Here is a 14,256-nt window from a genome sequence, read left to right as displayed (position 1 = left end):
TGGGCCCCAGCAGAGCCCGTGGCGTTCGCCCCTGCCCCGCCCCGCTTCCCCTGGCGCGCGCTCCCGGGCACCCACAAGGGCGTTCATCAGCCTCGCCACTCCTCCCCGCCGCCTACTTCTCTCCGGCTGCGGCAGGCGAGGACACGTCAGGGGACATAAATAAATAAATAATTCCATTCACCCGGCGGCAGCGAAAAGAGCCGGCTGCAGCTGGGTGGGAACGGAGAGCTGCAGCTGCCACCCTGTGCCAGAGATTAGGTAAAGTAAGTACACCCGGGGCGGGAACGTGTAGGAGTTGGCGCAGGAGGTGCCGGCGGAGAGGAAGATGAGCGTGCGTCTGCACTCGGTGTTACCCGAGGAGCCGCACGCGTGTGTGAAAATAATGGCTAGCCTGTGACCAATGCGCCAACATAGTTTGCTGGCGAGCCCTTATATAGACAAGAAAAGCCGCGAACCTGTAGTGGAGGGGAGCTCGTGTCCGCCAGGCACGGGGCGCGCGTATCCGGGCGGTGGGCTCCAGGGGTCCCGTGCCCCGCGCGCCTGCGTGCTCCTGGCCAGGAGCTGCTCACGCTCCCATTTTTTGTCCAGATAATTTGCCGGAGCAGTACTCCCCTCTCTCCTTCGCCTATGAGACCGCGGGGGCTGGCTCCTGCCCGATGTGTCCCTAGCACATTTCTCTAGCATCCTGGACCTGCGAGCAACCTGGGGTGGCGTCGTTGCGGCAGAGGTGGGGTCGGGGAGGTGGCGAGAGTGTTTGTTGGGGGGCGTATTTTCTTTCGGCAGAGCGCCGGAAGATTGGGGTTTCGAGAGGCTGGGAGGAGGGGACGAGATACCAGGGATCCTTTTCCTTGCTCGGTCCCCGAGAAGTTTGGCAGGGGCGTTGGCGGATGGAGAGGTGTGTGGTGTGGGAGCGAGGAGGGCTCTCGGGCAGCTGGGGAACGCTGACTTGGCCGGGACTGACCCTGGACCCCAGCCGTGCTTCCGAAGCCGTTGTGCTGTCCTGGGGGGCGCCAGCCCGAACAGGTGGCGCGGAAGTCTGGGGAGGCCTCTCACGCGCGAATTGCCTCGGTCCTCAACGGATGCCACTTCGCAGCTGCCGGTTTCTGCCCTTTTTCTCCACTACTTCCGTGAAACGGATTACAGGTTGCCTTGGCAAAGGCTGCAGTCGTGGTCAAGGCCACTTTCTCGGTAGTACTGGAGAGGGAATTTTGTGGTTCCACTCCAGGGGAATTAAAATTAAACACACATGTACCCACAAGAGGAAAGGAGGAGCGGTTTCTCTGGGAGTGTCTCTGACTCTCCTGAAAAAGTAGGACTGGGTTGGGCTGAGTGAGGGCAGGCCAGTGGCACTATAAAAGTTAATGTCACGTGTCCACTTCCCTTTTTTGGTTCCCATAGGAGACGCAGCAGAAATTTACGCAAATAAACAAGGCAAGATGGAAAAGATTGGGCAGGAGGAAACCGAAAGCACTAGATCCCCTTTACTGACTCTCCCAGGCTTTAAGGCTAAACCCAAATGAGAGCCATAAACTTTTAACAGACAAGGAAGCTTGGATTAGCTGTGTCATTGGAACCACCGGTACTAAGTGTACATTTGGGGACGTGTGATTGAAAAATCAGAGCTTGGTTGGGGGTTCCAGAGGGCTGATGAGGGTTGAAAAACGTGACCCTTATTTAGTCCTGGTGAGGCAATCTTAGCTTAGTTTTCTCCCTCTGAGCACATTACAACATTACATTAAAGCCAGTCTAAGTGAATGAACTCAGGAAAGATATTACTACCTTAAGCAACCCAATGTATTGTGTAACAACTCAGAAAGTCAGAATTCCTCTTTGTAAATATTCACAGCAATAGTTTTTAATTATGTACTTTTTTTTTTCCCCAGGGAGCATTTTAATAATGGAAAATGATCAAAAATTTTTAACAACTGTTTCCTATTGTCTGCATTAGTGTCTCTGGGTATAAATGTTCAGTTTATTTCTAGACAAGCATTTACTCTTTCATAGTAGCAGGCTTATATTTTTGGCCTCCAGACTCTCTGGGAATGAGGGAAACGGGATCTAAGGAAATGTCCACTGTCCTGAATCATATTCTTCCATTACGGATTTGAAATTGAAGGGAGTCTCCTAAATTTGCTTTAAATTCTGCATTCATTCACCAAACATTTTTTGAGACATTCACATGAAAAGGATTATTAATTTAGTCAGTCTGACCCAGACTTCAAGCTCTGTTCTGTGCTTTTGTAAGGTTGAGTAGTTACTGAACAATTAGCCTCCTTGGGCAGGTGGTTATCCATAAAATGGGGAAGGTGGTTCCTATCTTGAAGTGCTATGGTGAGGGATAAAAAGTATGAAAAACACCTAGAATATAGACCAGCTATTTTTGAGCTCCAAGATGGTTCTAGACACTGCCCTGGAGTAAGCAAGATGAATGAGGTTGAAAATCTGCTCCCAGGAAATTCACATGTAGTCATCCAGGTTAATATCCCTCTTTCCCCATTTTCCTTTCAGTTTGTTTTCTTTCCTCCTCAATGGGTAAGTAATATATCCCAAATAACCTTGAAAGAGATTTAGCAGTTGCAGGAAATAGTTGTAGGTTATTCTAAAAGGCAAGTTTGAGAAGGGTTGAACTTTGCCTCAGAAACCTATGTATTCAGCACCATTCTTTTACCAGTTGAGGGCAACTCTGTATATACAGATTATGGATGATTCTCTTCATGCTATGGAGGAAAGACATTCCTCTGGAGATTTATCTTTGCCAATGAATTGATCCTGCCCCCACCCCCACTTTTTTTTTTTGAAAGAAGAAACTGAGCTGCAATTTTTTCTACTCTTTGGACAGACTAATCCACTTATGCTTAGAAGCCCAAGAGTACAGTAACTATAATAACTCCATGTCTATAAAGCTCCCCAGGCTCTAGGCACAGTGGTACCACTTCCCTGTATTAAAGTTTTTAATCCCCATATCAAGCTTATGAGGTAGGGCTGACATTACCTACATTTATAGAAGAAGGATTTAGGCAAATAGAGTTAAGTAACTTGCTCAAGTGGCACAGCTAGTAAGTGGTAGAGCTCAGGCAAGCACCTAGGCTGTCTGTCTGGCTTTAACCACTAGGTAATACAGCCTCACATGAAGCTGAATGAAGGCAGAGATCTTTTCTGTCGTGTTGTCCATTGCTCAGCACATGGTAGTTTTGAGCAATCAATTATTAAAAGAACCAAGGAAGGAAAAAAGGAAGGAGAGAGGGGGGAAGGGAGGCAGGTAGGTGAAGGAAGTAAGGAAGGAGCCAGGCTCTCTCTGCCCTACAACTCTAAATCTGGTAAGAAATCCTATAGGGACTCTACCCTGGGGACAGGATAGGTGAGGCTCTCTGGAGGATTCCTTTGCCTCCTGTTGCAACTAGTTCATAAGTCTCCTTTATGTGAATTAGAAAAGTATTCTGTCTCTGGACTGACAAATTAGCAAGAGGTGCCTATACCCCATGAGTAATAAAAAGAAACTTCTAGGTGAGAGGAAAAAAAGACCATCATTAATGGGTTCAATGTTCAAATTTCTGAGAAGACACTATTCATTTATGCAATGTGGAGATAATGCTTGTATGGTTGTTCTGAAAACCTAAGAAGATACAAATATAAGGTGTCTTACACTATACCTGACAAATAGAATGGCATGATACAAATACTAATTATATTCCTTTCCTTCACCCTCCCCAAACCACCCAAAAGGAAAACAAAAGAAAACAAAACAAAATAACACCTCTAGTTCCGTCACCTTGAATTAATTTGTCCTCATCTCAATTGCCATATAACTTGATCTGGACTTCTCTTAGGCCAACTATTCTATTTTACCTTGAGTTATAATTATTTGTGTAGGCATCTTATCTCTTTTTTCTGGGCTGTGTGGTCCTTGAAAGCAGAGACCATATCAGATTCATCTGAAATACCCCATGGGACCCTGTTCACTGGGGGCAGGACAGCGCAGAGGATAAGAAGAGGGATCCTAGAGTTCAATATGTTTGGGATTTACCTTTGACCCTGCCATTTACTAGCTAGGGCAAGTTGCACATCCTCTCTAAATCTTGGTTTCTTCAGCTAGAAATGAGATAATTTTATATGTTGGTTGTAAAGATTAAATGAGATAATATCTGTAAAACACTTAGCACTGTGCCAAGCGCATGCATAGAACGGACTCAATACGTGGTAGCTATTGTTAGATGTTAAATATTTGGTCTTATGGCTTCTAGGTCATTATAAGGTCACTGGCTTACTTGTCTTAACAGATTTTTGAGAACTGTTTGAATTGTCAAGTTTCCCCTTAGATTGCATAGAAGGCTTGAATTGCATAATAAACCAGTAAATGGACTCCCTTTCTCTGTGAGGTCATCCTGATTTGTTACAGGCTTTCTCAAAACTGTTTGGCTCAAAGTGATTAGGAAATGTGTTGGGAAATAACAGCACACTAAATCCAAGTGAGTAATAGTTTGTTTTTTAACTTGTAGAGAAAGCTTCATTTTCCCAATTGCTCCCTTAAATGGGGAACATAGGGACATGACATACGTACTTGGGAGATCCAGGAGTTTACAAGCCTAATAAGAAGAGCCTAATAATATGGACCATTGTCCAGAGGACTTAATAACATTTGCCACACATGTTTGGCAATTAGTAAACAACAGGGGTTATGTATATTTTATATATCCCTGTAATAATCAAGAACACTGGAAATAAAAACCACAAGTTAAACAAGTTGAACTTGAGTATAAGAAAACTAAATTTAGAGCTGAACTAGTTAGTTCATAGATGCACCATAAATGTTTTTAACATATTCATAAATACAATTGTTGATACATCTTACAAATATTTTTGAGAATAATTTTTCTGACCTAACACCAAAATCTCTCAAATTTTTCCATTAATATTCATTGAAATCCCAAAGGAGTTCGTGAAAATCTAACAGGGCATTTGAGTGACAGCTATAAGATGCTAGTGTAAAGATACTTTTGCTAAAAGTTTTGTGTAATTGGTATAATCCCCAAAAAATGCCTGTGTGGTTCAGTTATCTAACCCAGGAGTAATTTTTGGTAATACTTGGCATTAAAACAGTTATCTTTCAACTGAATATATTTAGTGTGAGTGTACTTTATTTCAAACATTTACTGTGATTCCCCACCTAATAATACAATGATATGTATTCTTATCAGCCTATATCATTTATTCAGAATCTGATTAAACTAATATGTGGAAGAATGATAATTTATATGAAAATATTGGCCTACTAAATCATTTACTTGAATACCTATTTTTTTTTTTGGAAGTAGATTAGATATGAATAGACGCTAAAACTAAAAGCAATGTATTTGCATGACAATTGTCTGAGGGATGGACTATGTTATTAATAATTACCTTATTTTAAAACCGATTTTCTAAAATTTCAGAACCTGAAGTTCTATCAATTCTGGTCAAATATGCCTTTAGGAGTAAAAGCAAAGGGTACATTAAGTGATACACACAATTATGTGACGGTACTTCTCAACAGGCAGCACTTGGCATTTTTCCACTGGGTGGAAAAATTCTTCATTGTGTGAGAATGCCTTAATGTCCATTGTTACTGTCCTTCATATGTCGGTAATTTCTCTTCAGTCCAAAAATGCCCCTCCACATTTTAATATACTTCTTAGAAGAATGGTACTACCTGAGGTTGAGACCTATTGGTCAATAGGATCAAACTGAGAATTTTTCAGGAGATTATCCTTAAAAGCAGGGTTTCTTTAAATAACAATTTTTTTCTCAAAGGAAAAAGAGAATAATTTTATATGAAAATACACTGACTTGAAGGAATGCATTCTTTATTTTTAAGTTATGGTAAGTATTAGCATTACCATAACCAGGTTATCATTGACCTCCTAGACTCTGAATCTTCATTTGAATTAAACTATCCTCAGCTTTTGGCAGTGTTGGCCCCTGCTGCCTCTTTTTTTTTTTTTTTTTTTAATAATCCCTGCTGCCTCTTGAGCAACTCTTTTGGCTCCCATGCAGCCTTTGTTCTCCTCTTATATCTCTGACTGTTCATTTGCTTTTTTACAGCTCTCCTTTCACACCTAATCACTAACCTATGTGTTTCTCAGTTTCTCTTTGGGGTTTTCTTTTTTATATATCCTCTTATTCGGCAGAACTTACCCACTCTTGGCCTCCTCTTTCTCCCCAGTCATTCCCTCCAGTACTGACTTTCCCTAAAGCTCCAGGCCGTCATTTCCAAATGCCCGCTGGACAGCTCCCCTTTTCTGTGTTACTGACACCTCTAACACTATGGTTTCTTCTGAACCTTTCTTGTCTTCTTTCTTCCTTCGTGTCTTTCTTTTTTCTTTTGCTCTCATTTCTTTTATTGGCATTAGCATTTTTTTGGACTAGAAGCTTTTGAGACCCTATCCCCCTGGCTCTCACACTCAGTTGCTAAGACCTGAAAATTGTATATCCAAGTGTTTCTTTCACCATTGTCTTCTTTTCTGATGTTGCCACAGATTTCAGGCACTTTTGAAAAACTACCAAGACTCATGTCACAGTCTCTTAGCTGGTCTTCTCACCCCTAGTCTCTCACCCTACCAGTTAATTCTGTACATGCCATCAGATAGTCTTATTGAATAGTCTTACTGAAGCACCACTTCCCTTACTACATGAAAACAACACTTGGTTGACTCCCATTACTTAGGTCCGAGGACTGACATTTCAGCACCTGCATGATGTAATTCCAACAGCTTTTCCAGGCGCATTTCCTACTGCCACCACCCTTACACAAGTCAAATTGAACTATTCCCAGAGTATCATTCGTGTTCATACTATTTTCTGCCACCAGACCTTTGGTCCTGCTCATCTGAAATACTCTAATTTCCATGCTATTCCCATTCCTAGTTATAACCTCAACTTCAAAGCTGAGCTTGAACACCACATTCAAATATCCCCTGAAGCCTCTGGATCGCTAGAAGAAAATTTTCTAAAATTTCAGTAACATTACATTTGTAACCTGTCTTATTTGTTTTTAACATTACAGTTGCTTTAGTTCCTCAATGTATCATCTTTAGTTCCTCAGTATACTTCAGACTTCTGGATGTAAGGACTAATAATATATCCATATTTACATCTCCTACAGTACTGTAGTGAATATGGAATTGCAAGGAAGTTAGAGGGCGTCTGTTTCCAGTTTTAAGTATCGTCTCTATATTATCTTCATTATTTTCAATAAATCACCCTCTGTTGTTTACATATACACACCAAGCCATTTCATTTTTTTAAAGGCAGTTTCAGTTGTGACTAAGTTCCGCTAGCTTCTTTCTACCCAGGGTCCTTACTCAGCTTTCTGGGGCTACACAAGGTAAATCTCTTTTCCAGTTGATAAACAGTCTGAAAATATGTGGTGACATATGTTTTCCCTATCATTTTAACATGCTCAGTTTTCCTGTCTGTTCTTCATGGGATCTGGTCAAGTTCTTTTCTATGGCCATTCTCTTGGAGATACTCATGATTGAAAACGTCCAGAATGCGTAGAATATTTCAAGGATGATAATTCTTCATAATGGTTGTTTATGGATATAAATACTTGAACTGTTGTTTATCACACAAACTGGTCATAAATGCCATCTCTTGTCAGGTGAAGTCAGAAGGCAGGAGATACAGGTGTCTATGGGATCCACCTCTGAGAACGTCTCACTGTCATCTCAGGGCTGAACATTTTCTCTCTGTGTGGCCCTCAATGTAATGAATGAAAAAAGTGAATAAAGCACTGACAGGAAGGAAGGAAAAAATAAATGTTCACTTTAAATTTTGATTTTAATCAGAAATTAGCCACTTTGTTCACACAAAAGTGAAAATTGACACAAAGGTGAATGACATAGCTGGTATAACAACAAACATGCCGTGTGTGTATAATAACTGAGTTTAGAGATACTGTACCAAAAGTGGCTATGAAATAAAGTCATAGCCATGCCTTTGAGTAAAAATAGCTTGGTTCATTGAACACTTGTATATGCCAGGCATCATTTATCTGTTTTAACTAATTTAATCCTCAAAACCTTATGAAGAGACATCATTATCCCCATTTGCAGATAAAGGGCACAGAAAGGTTAAGTCTCTTGCCCTGAATTATACATCTTGTCAGTGGAGGAGTCTGGGTTTGAATCTATAAACCACTGTGTACCTCTTCGTATTGGTATTTTCAAATATTCAGTGCTGCAGTGTCTTTTAAAAGATTCTAGAGGAAGGAAGTTTGAGAATGTTTAGAAAAAAAAAAAAAAGTTTAGCTGAGACTAGTGGGTCTTGGTCTTTTAAAACACAGAGTCAGCAGTAACATAGACCTTCCCTACTGCTTGAAGGAAGTGTTGGGGAACCAATCTGGGATAGGAAGCTTAGAGAAAATAATGGCCTCTTAAACTGCCTGAAAACCAGAACCAGTTTCCTCGTTTTAAAAAATGGAAATAATTAATAAAACCTATCTTGAGGGGTTGTGTGGAGAGTTAACTAAATAAGGCAGGTAACCAATAAATGGTAATCATAATCACTTCTCTTTTATTCCTGCCTGTACTTATGGCATCATGTTTTAAGGCAGGGCCTCTTTACTCCTTGGAATTTTGTTCTGTGCATGAGTATTTAGGAGTTATAAAATTGCTTTTTTACAGCTCTGGCAAAGTGGGAGGCTCTGGAAAAAAAATTCGACATAGTTCTGTGGGTCCTTCCAATATAGACAAAATTCTGTTTTTTGGGAACTATAAGAAAATACTCCAAGTGTATTGACGTCACTGCTGCAAAATGTTTAATTTTCCATTTGGTTGCAATTTTTAAGATGGGAATTCCTTATTTTCCACTGATGTGAAATGCACATAAGCACATTAAAAAGCACGACAAAGATAAAGACAATAATCATTCTATTCTCTTAACTTAGTGATGTTAGTTCATACTAAGACACCAAACATGTCTATATAATCGATACCATTTATTAGGGGCTTCATATATGTCAACTCTTTTATATATCCTATTTTTAGTGCTCATTTTTGCCATGTAAGATAGATTATATTCACTAACAGATGGGAAGAGTAGACTCAGTGATATGAGGCTGCCCAAGTTAACCCCAAGAGTCAAAGGCTTAGAAGTTACTTCAATGCAAGTAAAATGCTAATGGCAAATAGATCTTGCTTCCATATCTCAAATCAATTTGAATCATTAAATAATTAAGCATTTCTTTGTGATGTAGTCTGCATAGAGACCTGACAAAATATATAAGACAGGTCTCTTGACCTTGAGGAAACTGTAATTTCAGGGAGATTATGTATTTACTAGTTAAAGGTACAAGCCAGGGTGGAATTAAATGTCAAAATAAATGATAAAGAGCAGTGATCTTCTAGGACAGAGGTTGACCAACTATAGCCATAGCCCGTGGGCCAAATCTAGCCTGCTAGCCTGTTGCCTGTTTTTGTAAATAAAGTTTTATTTGGAGATAGCCATGTCCATTTGTTTTCATATTTTCTGTGGCTACTTTCACACTGTAGCTGTTGAGTAGTTGTGGCTTACCCTTCAAAGCCTAAAATAATTAATATCTGGCATTTTAAAGTAAAGCATTGCTGAGTCCTTGCTCAAGAATTTCAGAAGAAGGAGACTTTACTAAATGATGGGAGAATCAAAGAAAGCTTTAACGGAAGAAGTGGAATTTGTTTTGGACCTGAGAAATTGATAGTCTTTGATTGAGTGAAGAGGGGGAATGGTTATTTTAAGTGCTTTAAAATTCAAAATTGAAAGCCTGTTACACATGGATAAATATGAAATTCTTCTATAGTGTAAGGATTATGTTACTCTATATAATACATACACCATTTGTCTGTAAGTGTACATTTTAAAACTATTCATATAAAACAGTGATTTTTTTAAAACTTAGTGAATCATTTGAATCATTGATGAACTATTTAAAAATAAGATTTTGATTTCACTCAACAGTCTGTGATAACAGTATAATCTTTATGGTCATGTGGGAAACCACTAATTCTAATTTGTTCATTTGGTCAAAATGTGTATTTTCTATACAATAAACAGTGTCATTTCTACCTTCATAAAGTGCCTGCAAATGGGAGGTATACTAATATGTTTTGCTAATCATTAGTTTAATAAGTACAAGATATTCAGCACAGAACTAAGTGCTAGCACTCTGCCAAGAACTTTTCATACATTATCTCATTAAAAACATAAAATAACCCAGTGGGATAGATGTTATTATTCCTGTTTGAAAGGAGGAAACACTAAAGAACAATGGATTCTATAATTGGATTGATACTAAAAGACTAGTAAGTGGACTTTCTTTATTCAGTAAGACCATGAAATGGACTCTTTTATTTATTTTTTTATTAGCTCTATTATCATTTATGAAATGGACTCTCTCAATATGAGAAACCTCTGGAGCTAGGGACATAGACGGGCGTGCACTTTCAGAAATTTTAAGAAGCATGCCACTTTTGTTCAGTCATGTGACTTAATTCTTTTGTATTAAAAGCACTGAACTGTATTTTTAAAAGTAGAATCAGCTTTCATTACAAATGTTTCTGCAAATTTTTATTGACAATACTGATTTTTTTTTTTTGGAACCTGTGTTATCTTGTTTTCTTTCTCTCTGTCAATTTCTATCCACAAAATTTTCTCCCTTTTCCCTGGGTCTTAATGTTTGATCATTTGTAGTTTCCTTTTTGTCCTCCTTTTCCTGTAGTATCCCTTACTAATATTCGTAATAGGTCTCAGTTACCTGTTACATGGTGTCTTTGATGTAGCAATAAAGTGCTTGAAATGCATTTTCCTAAAAAGTAAGGATCACTTTCAGAGGTAAAGAATGAATCGGTGGAACTTATTACCTTTTTTTTCTGAACTTAAAAGGGAGCAGGCACTGCTGAACTGTTTGCATATTACTAATGGACATGACAAAATAATAAGCAGATAGGAAAAGGTGAGTGATTCAGAGGAAGCTGCAGGGAGTCTAAGAAAAGTGTACGTCCATCCCCCGTGGACCACATTAGTGTCTCTGTGGAGAATAACCTGGCCACTTGGGCCATGGGGAGAACATTAATTACACACAGTAATGGCCTGGTACAGGAGACATCAGATCTAAAGCTCATCTAAAAATTATTTCCTTTTTTATTATGGATTTTCTAAGTAATATATGTTATTAATTTTAAGAAAAAACATGCTTCAATGAGGAGACAGTGGAAACTTTTATTGATTTTATTTTATATTTTATCAATAATATAGATTTGTTACTCTATCTCATTGAGATACCTGAGCCCATTATCTACATTTTGTTTTCAAATGTTCGCAAAACAGAACATCGACACTTAATAGATGTCACCAATTTTAAAAATATCTTATTTTAAATGCTTAGAAACCTAATTATGGCTGCTCAATTGGGATAATTCTGTATTTATGATCAAAATTATGCATATTTGATTTATAATTTTCATTTTAATGCAAGAACATTTTTAACCTACAAGTTATTTTAAATTATTCCCCATTCTATTCGGTCTCTTATTTTTGCTAGCCTTTGTCTTGAAGCAATAATACTTAATTCCTGCTCAGCTACACATTCAGATAATGACTTGTGGTCTAGAAAATCCAACATTAAATATAAAACTTTTTGATACTCTTGTTATCCTAAGGATTTTCAAAAGGATTTACACACTCAGAATCTTGGAATTGGAAAAGGGGAAAGAGAAAGCAGTTAAATACATAATTCTAATTGTGAGCCAGTGATACAGTCCTGGAGACTTTATACTTGTCACCTCACATAATCCTCAAAATCATCATCTGACAACCTCAACAACTCTATAGTGTGTGGATCAGTGTCACCAATTTAGGATGGAAATGTAGAACTTGTTGGCTCCTCTGGTTTAGGTAACAAAGCTCTGTTACCAAAATTCATACTTTCTGCTCTATCCCATGTAGTCTTTTCAGGTAAATTCAAATTCTCCTTTGCACATACATTTCCTAGGAGAGAGGATGAATGAGGAAAAATAAAAGAGAAATACTTCGGATTCTGTCCTTTTAATAAAAAAATAATCAGAATTTTAAATACAGAAAGCACAACTCGAAGTCTTACTTAAAGAAAAAATTAAAAGGACAAGAAAGGTGTTGGTTATACTTTATTTTGCTACTTTTCTCCATTTATAATCCTCTTTCAGAAAGATTAACTCTGAATTGTGACTGATTAGTATAAAAAAATTGAGTAGACATAGTAACATTATTGATTTACGACTGCATTTAAATGATTGGGATTTGAATACTGCTTAACTGTTTTGAGTAGTTGATTATACTTTATTTAAAAGGTATATTCAGCTCCAATGATACCTTAATAAAAAGACTATTCACATCTAAAAAAGTCTTAGTAATAATTGGTTCATTAAAATATCAGAACTTCATTATGATCTGAAGTTCAATTTTAAAGTCCATCTTAAACCCATTTCAAATGGATTTAGGAAGTCCTTTATAATAAGCAGTTTAATCCTGAACCATAGCCCTATGATAAGAACCTTGAAGATGGTGCTATAATGAAATTCTAACACACGTTTAAAAGTGTGTTTCTTAAAAAGTAAAACATAACTCGAGAGTATATTGTTGGGATACTATGTATGTCAAAATGTGAAGCAGTTCCAGTGAACAAAATAACACATTTTTGTTAGGTTGAGTGTCCTGTTTATCAAGGTTTTATGGTATTTATTACTCTTAGAAATATGAGTGGGACTTCACAGTTAGAGTTGACAAGTTGTAATCTGATTGGTATATTGCAACTAAACTAGATCTTCCTCTGTTCTAAAAAGATTTCAATCAAAGAGGTATGGAAAAAAAAAATATCAGGTAAGCAGATACTTACTACCTAGTAAATAATATTTTATAGGAGACAGTTGATGAGGAAAACAGGACATGCTTTACTGTTAATGAATACATTTTTTTGGACAGACTGAGTACAATCTACAGTATTTAAGCTGTAGTTTACTAAAGCCAAGTAATTCAAATAGGAATTATACAAATCAGGTATGATAAGGTATCTTTCACTAAAGAACCAAACTAGATACTCAAATTTAAACAAGCAAGGATTGTTACCAGCAAACCTATTAAGATCCTTACTGAAATAAACAAATGTGATAAATAGAAGGTGCTTTTGGTCCTGACGCAGCATGTGTCCCCAGAGAGCAGTATATTGGGATGAGAAAAGTGTTTGCATAGATTATTTTGGCTCCTGGAAAGGACCATCTTTTTATTTTTTTTTAATCATATCATTAAAGGTTTCAAACAAAGTGGTTCTGATATATTCTTTATGTTACTAAAAGGTATTAGAATAATATAAGGTAGTTGAAGCCATGATTCTTTACGTTTATTTCACTAAAGAACCAAATCAAACTTTATTTTTTAAAATCTTACCTTCTTTGCTTCTATAGACATCTTCTTTCTACACTCCTGGGAGGTCTCTGAAATTCCTAGAAATATTAAAATAAATACGCAACCATGAAGTTCCCCAATTTTTCAGTGTAATTTTTATTTTAAATATGACAGTGGTTACTAAAACAACTTTTCCCTTCCACCCTTCAACATTGCCTTTTTTTCACTTTGTCTTGTAAGAGGAATTTCCTAGTAGGGTTGAAAACAGTTGTATGGAGGGGAGTATATGCCGAATTTGCATACATTCAAATGTTGTTTTGCTGTTGCTGTGGAACCAATATACCATGTGGTCACACAATTGTACCTGTAATAGTGAAGTTACCAGGCATCATTGTCCTTGGTGACTGTTACCTTTCTTGGAGTAACGTGAATGGTATTTACATTGCCCCAGAAATCTGCACAAAGTCATTTGGTTAGCTGATAATATTTTATGGGCTTCACCTTTTTCCAAAGTTTAGAGTTTAGAGTTTCCCTGCAAACTCTAAAGAGCCGAGTCTAAAAAGATGAGCCTGTTGGAGACTGCTTGTTGCCTCATTGTGGACAGTCACCTGGTTCCTGCTCCTGGACTGGACTCTGTTGGATCTTGGCACTGACCCTGGTCAGGACCTGGTGACTGTTCTCTGAAATGCCCTTTGGTTTTACTGGAAGGGGAAACTACAAATAATAGCCATGGGAACCTAACAGTTCCCAGAAGCCAGGCTGATACAGAAGAGCACAGAGGACAAGTAACAGCATGATACCTAAAATAACTGGCTTGTTCCTTTATCACCCTGGGCCTGTAACCTTTAGGTATAAACACATAGAGTAAAG

General features: G+C 38.1%; 1 protein-coding gene and 1 long non-coding RNA gene across 6 annotated transcripts in view; one reads left to right on the top strand and one right to left on the bottom strand.

Annotated features, from left to right (window-relative positions):
• The first annotated feature begins 106 nt into the window (after window positions 1-106).
• SLC16A7 (solute carrier family 16 member 7) overlaps window positions 107-14,256 on the top strand; it is a 219,224-nt gene continuing 205,074 nt past the window's right edge. For 3 of the 5 annotated variants that reach the window (XM_037848356.1, XM_037848349.1, XM_037848351.1), the window contains exon 1: window positions 107-263. The gene's annotated coding sequence lies outside the window, so the exon portion shown is untranslated. The remainder of the gene's footprint in view (window positions 264-14,256) is intronic. The other 2 variants (XM_037848350.1, XM_037848352.1) reach the window with 1 other exon arrangement.
• LOC119543494 lies at window positions 11,538-13,907 on the bottom strand. The gene is made up of 3 exons (XR_005218598.1): window positions 13,751-13,907; window positions 13,429-13,484; window positions 11,538-11,997 (listed from the first exon to the last, which is right to left on the bottom strand). It is a non-coding gene; the product is annotated as an uncharacterized LOC119543494 (long non-coding RNA).

This window comes from Choloepus didactylus, chromosome 8, assembly GCF_015220235.1.
Source record: "Choloepus didactylus isolate mChoDid1 chromosome 8, mChoDid1.pri, whole genome shotgun sequence".
In the NCBI taxonomy this organism is placed as follows: Eukaryota; Metazoa; Chordata; class Mammalia; order Pilosa; family Megalonychidae; genus Choloepus; species Choloepus didactylus.
The sequence above is the reverse complement of the archived record's forward strand: the minus strand, read 5'-3'. Positions and strand labels throughout refer to the sequence as shown.